The sequence below is a fragment of the Arachis stenosperma genome, chromosome 9 (assembly GCF_014773155.1).
Source record: "Arachis stenosperma cultivar V10309 chromosome 9, arast.V10309.gnm1.PFL2, whole genome shotgun sequence".
NCBI lineage: Eukaryota > Viridiplantae > Streptophyta > Magnoliopsida > Fabales > Fabaceae > Arachis > Arachis stenosperma.
In genome coordinates, this window is record NC_080385.1 from 71,106,925 (window position 1) to 71,113,513 (window position 6,589).

Consider the following 6,589-nt stretch of genomic DNA (forward strand, 5'->3'; position numbering starts at 1 on the left):
TTCACATGGACAACCACTCAAACTTCGGAGAGGTGATCTCATACCTCAAGCAAAAGGATGGCATGACATAGTGAGGAGATCATTGATCTCCACTTCAAATAATTCTGAGGTAACGGTGAATAGAGCAATAATGATCCATTGCATAATGAAAGGAGGGGAAATCAATGTTGGAGACATTATAGCCAAGAACATCATTGACATAGCTCAAAAGGTCAAACAAGACAGCTGGCTAGGATATCCTAGCACTATTCTGCGCCTATGTGAAGAAGCTGGAGTGCCTCTGGAAGAATTTGAAGAAACTGATGTGGTCTCTATTGGAAAGCCTCTCACCCGAGAAAGGTTGGAATTTATCACCACAACCCAATTGGAAAGGCAACCTTTAGCAAGAAGGAAGAAAAGGAAAGAAGTAAGACAAGAGGAGGAGCCTCAAGAAATGGATGAATCCCACACCTTGAACATGAATCAACTCCAAGCCGCTTTAGAAGGAATTTCTGGGCAATATTCACAAATTCAAAAAAGCCAAGAAGAACAAGCTCAACAACAAAGGGACCTTTGGCAATTGATGGATCAACAAAGAGGGGTTCAAGTTCAATGGATGAACCAACAAAATGAATACCAAGCACACATGATGGAACTACAACAAGAACAATATGCCAAGATGCATGAAGCCATCAACAATTCAACTGTTGAATATGGAAAAGCCATGGAGAAAGTAATACAAGAACAAGCTCAACTAAGGAAAGAGCAAGCTCAGCAAAGGGAGCTTCTCCATAGGTTGGATGCTAGACATGATACATTTCACAAAGATTTCAATGAAAGCAGAATGTTCAGGGAAGCCAGGCATAAAGACAGACTTGACTATGATATATGCACCCAAGAAAAGCTCAGTTACCTCTGTTCCACACCCCCATTACTCAACCCACAAATTAAAACCTTCAATGAAGCTCGCAAGATATTTGAAGAGCAGGAACTTGCAAGGGTGAGATTTAATCAACAGAGGCTACAGGAGGCAATGATAAGCTCAGGAATTTGGCAAAAAGAAGATCCAAAGGGGGATTCAACAACAACAAAACAACAAGGAGAGTTAAGAAGTAAAAAGAAAGAAGATCCAAAGGGGGATTCAACAACAAAACAACAAGGAGAGTTGAGGAAGAAAAAGAAAGAAGATCCAAAGGGCAGAGGAAAGCAAGGAGAATCAAGCAAAGGAAAAGGGACATGAAGACTAAAGGTGGTGAAGTTCCTTTGTTTTTTTTTATGTGTTATTAAATAAAGAAGATGTATGTTTGAAATATGGTATACCTTCTAGGATGCATTTTCTTTTTGAAGCATTGTCTTTTATGTTGCTCATTCCATGCATCACCACTCACAGATTTGGAATGGTTGCTTGTCTTTAGTACTTTTACTTGTCAATGGAATAAAAGATGTAGTTTGAGCAAGAACAGAGAGAATTCTATTTTAAAAAGAATCATGTTGTCCCATGAGAAAAGTGCTAGTATACATGCATTTATTGTGAAAGAATCAAGGCTCAATGAATTCAAAAGAATGCTTGTTTATACAAGACTAGTTTGGTTGAGGATCACAAAGACTTCATAAGTAAAAGCACAAATAACCTTGACAATAAGGAAAATAGAAGACAAAGAATGAAAGGCTAGGCATCAATGACAAAATTTGGATATGTGTCTGTGGTGATTGATGTTAAGAGACATACTTGGGCTAGTAAATCCGAGGGGTGCTTCATCACCCGATAACTTGAGTTAACTAACTCGGGATTATCGATTGAAAACTCACAATCAAGAGTAGCTCTATAACAGAACATTTAGCAACCCAAAGAGGTGCTGGACACCACTATCCAAACAAAAATTTCAATGTTATATGCCTGTGATTGAATGTGTTAAGGAGAGAGGCTTGAGTTAGTAAATCTTTAAGAGTGTCTCAACACTTAACAACTTGAACCAACTGGTTTGGGATTGTTGATTGAAAGCTTATGCTAAAGAGCCGCCTTAAGACAAGATTTCGAGCTTAATTGAAAAAAAAAGGGGAAAGAAAAAAAAAAAAAAGAAGAGAAGCAAAAGAAAAATGGTTCAAGGATCAGGTGCTACGGTATAGAAAAAGGAAGTCTAGTGAAGTTAACCAATTTAGTATTGAAGCAAGCATTTTAATTGAAAAAAAAAAATTTGAATAGCCATGTTCATTTACAATAAATCAAGGACCACACAAATGAGGATGACATGTTCAATGAAAAAAATTCTTCTCTGGTAAAACATTCAAGTCTTACATCTTAGATTCTTGTGACAAAGCCCTTTATATTTTGCTTGAGGACAAGCAACACTTTAAGTTTGGTGTTGTGATGCAAGTGCATATTTACTATATTAGCTAGTTAGTTTAGTTGGTTTTAGCTTAATTTCACTCATTTTCTCTAAATAAATAAGTCCTTTTATGAGTTTTATCTTCATGCATGAGAATACCAAGGAACATGTTGATTCTAGCCAAATTCATGCAATTGATTTAAGGAATGTATATATGAATGAGTATGAATGAATCTCATGAAATTATTGCATGAATTGGTAAGACTTTGAAGCTATTTCCCTTGTTGATGATAGGTGATGAAACAAGAAAGCATGGAAGCAAGAATGATGCAAGCTGGGCAAGATGAAGTTGGCGTTGCCAACTTGGAGATAGTGGGCGTTATTGAGGACAACGCCAGGCAACCTTGAAGAACAAAAGTTGGCGTTGCCAACTTGGAAATAGTGGGCGTTATTGAGGACAACGCCAGGCAACCTTGAAGAACAAAAGTTGGCGTTGCCAACATGGGAATAGGGTGCGTTATTGAGGACAACGCCAGGCAACCCTGGAGAAGCAAATTTGGGCGTTGCCAACGCCAATTTGTGAAGCAAGCTTGGCAGCCCTGGAGAAGCAAAGTTGGTGTTGCCAACTTGAGGAATAGGCTGCGTTGTTGAAGGCAACGCCAGGCAGCCTTGGAAGAGAAGTTGGCGTTGCCAACTTGGAGAAAGGAGTGAGTTATTATGGACAACGCACACGAGCAACAAGAATGAAGCCTTGAAGAGGAGTTCGAGGGCGTTGCCAACGCCAAGAACCATAGGCGTTATTCAAGGCAACGCCAAGCAACTTTGGCACCAAGTTTTGGAGCTCAACCACGTTGCCAACGCCACTATCATTGGCGTGTTTCAAGGCAACGCCAGGAAGCAAATATGGAGCCTTGAGGAAGGCTCGAGCACGTTGCCAACGTGCTGAAGAGAAGGAGTATTCATCAACAACGCCAGAATGTGCTGCCAGCCAAGTTGCCAACGCCAGAATGTGCTGCCAGCCAAGTTGCCAACGCCAGAATATGCTACCATGCACGTTGCTAACGCCAGGGAGAGGCACCATTCACGTTGCTAACGCCAGGGAGAGGCACCATTCACGTTGCCAACGCCAGGGAGGAGCGCCATTCATGTTGCCAACGCCAGGGGATAGTGCCAACCACGTTGCCAACGCCAGCTTCTATAGGCGTGTTCAATGGCAACGTGGGAAGCAATATTTGGAGCTAGGAAAGAGCATCGAGGGCGTTGCCAACGCCAAGAAAGCATTGGCGTGTTTGGTAACAACGCCAGGAAGCTTTGGATGGTGAAGAGCACGTTGCCAACTTGGAATATAGGGGCGTTATCCACAACAACTCCAACAAGACAGCCTGACCTTACCTCCTTCAATGGAAGATATCCTGAGCTACAGAGATCCAAATTGAATGCTTCCAGTTGCGTTGGAAAGCTAACATTCAGAGCTTTCCAACCATATATAATAGTCTATGGTGGAGTCCAAAATTGAAGCCAAACCAGAGTCATCTTTAGGCCCTAAAAACAAGGTCATGAAGTTGAAATTCAAGAAGGCTAGAGATGAGCCCTGGAGGGGGGCACGAGCACGTTGCCAACGTGCTAGCAAGAAGGCGTGTTTTGCAACAACGCCAGTCCCAAGTCCCTGCCTTGGGAGGCTAGGCACGGGCACGTTGCCAACTTGGGAGTGAAGGTGCGTTTTTGGCAACAACTTGGCAGCTTGACCTTACCTTCTTTGAGGAAGCATAACTTGAGGTAGGAAAGTCCAAATGAGGTGATTCTAGTGGCAATAGAAAGAAGACATCAAGAGCTTTCCAATGATGTATAATAGTCCATATTGAAGCAGAAGGTTGACACTCAAATTCTGGGCTACATTTAGCATGAAAGTAGAGCCAAGAAGAGGAAAAGCAAGTTGTTAGCAACAACTTGGGCTAGCAACGCCCAAGTCTCAAACTTCACTTCCAGGAAATTATGATGCACGTTGCCAACGTGCATTAAGGCCAGCGTTATTGACAAAAACGCCAAGCCAATGGGCCAGAAGCATGATGAATGAACTCTTCCTTCCCAAGGCTAGCAACACTTCTTCCAATTGAGCCAAGAATTCAACAAAGAGGAAGCCCATATTGCTAACCCAATTCAAGATCTTTGAAAGAGTTTTAGGACTAGTATAAATAGAGATTGAGTTTGTACTTTGGGGGGACTTTTTTGACACTTAGAATTTCAGACTCTTAGCACTTTTATTTTGAGAACTCTTTTGGTACTTCCGGGAGGATACCCGGACAGCATTTTTGGTTCTTCTTGGAACTTCTCTTCTTCATTTTCTTAAGCTTTAAGCATTTCCTTACTCTTCTTCTTCTTCTCTTTACACTGAGTTTAATTTTGGTTTATGGCAATTGTTGTTGAAATTGGAGCTATGACTCACTAAACCCCACTTTCATTAGGGGGAAGAGCTCTGCTTGTTGGAATGTATTGGTGAACTCATCTTTTCCTCCTCAATTCTAGTGGTTGATCTAAAGAGGGAACTCTTGTTCTTCAAAGATTCAACCACCATCGAGAGAGGGGTTAATCTATATGAATTATGTGGTGAATTTGAGGAATGAGTCACATAGTTCAGTTTAGAGTTCATCCTTTCATGATTCCTTTAATCAATACACCTTGGTTAGTATGTGAGATGTAACTCTCCTTGGTTGAGATTATGGGAGTTGTGTGGCTGGATTAGATTTGAGCTTCATCTCTTCTCATGAACAATTAGATCACGAGAGTGGCAATTGGTTATGTTGAGAGAAATTGAATCACCAAGAGATTGGGATTCAATTACCCATTTGCCATGGATCTATACCCATGATTGAGAAGGATTTGACTAACATCAATTCATGAAAACTAGCATCTCTGATCCCTAATGATTCTCTCTATCATTACTTCTTATTTCTTTTGCTTCTAGTTGGTTGATTACCCTTAACCCAATTCCCTTTTACATTCTGTCAATTTATTATTCTTGTCATCTACATTTTGTTCCTTTAATTCTTGCTATTTACTCTTATGTTCTTTAATTTTCTGCACCCTTTAATTCCTTGCCATTTATCTTTGATGTCATTTAAGTTTCTTGCAATTTAAGTTTCAGTTATTTACTTTCATTTTATTTCTATATTCTTGTTCTTAAATTCATTGCCATTTAAATTCTTGCAATTATATTCAAAAGTCACAATACTCATAAAATCAAAATCCTATTTGCTTGACTAAATTTACCATTTAACTAAAGTTGCTCAATCTACCAATCCTTGTGGGATCGACCTCACTCTAAGTGAGTTTTACTACTTGATACGATCCGGTATACTTGCCGGAAATTACGTGAAATTAAATTTTTACGTATCAGAATCCACCTTTGGTGGCGTCTTCTTCTTGAAGGTCCAACAATATCCTTAAGCTCTTCTATATCCCTTCCTTGCCTTTGTTGCTCCTCCCTCATTGCTCTTTGATCTTCTCTTATTTCTTGAAGAATGATGGAGTGCTCATGATGTTCCACCCTTAATTGTTCAACATTGTGGCTCAAATCTTCTAAGGAAGTGTTGAGTTGTTCCCAATAGTTGTTTGGAGGAAAGTGCATCCCATGAGGCATCTCAGGGATTTCTTGATTTGCAGCCACATGTTCTACCACTGAGCTATGACGGCTTTATATGAGTCTTTCCATCTCCCAAGACTCAGAGGTGGAAGCTTTTGTCTTCCCTTTGAGGTTTCTCTAGCCTTAGGTGCCATTAATGGTAATGAAAAAGCAAAAAGCTATGCTTTTACCACACCAAAATTAGAAAATTGCTCGCCCTCGAGCAAGAGAAGAAAGAAAAGATGAAGAAGAAGAAGAAGAGATGGAGGGATGTGTGTATTCGGCTATATGGGTGGGTTTGGGTGGGAAAGAGAATTTGAATTTTAAAGGTAGGTGGTGTATGGGGAAGAGTGGATAGATGTAGGTGGTGAATGAAAAACAGAAGGGATGACCATGAATGGAGAGAGAGAGGGCGAGGTAGGTAGGGATCCTGTGAGGTTCACAGATCCTGAGGTGTCAAGGAATTCCATCCCTGCACCAAATAGGCATGTAAAATGACTTTGCACACCATTCTGGCGTTTAAACACCGTGTGGTGCACATTCTGGGCGTTCAACGCCCATGTAAAGCATGTTTCTGGCGTTGAACGCCAGTTTCATGCTTGTTACTGGCGTTCAGCGCCAGCTTTTCCTCTCTGGGCACATTCCTGGCGTTCAGCGCCAGGAT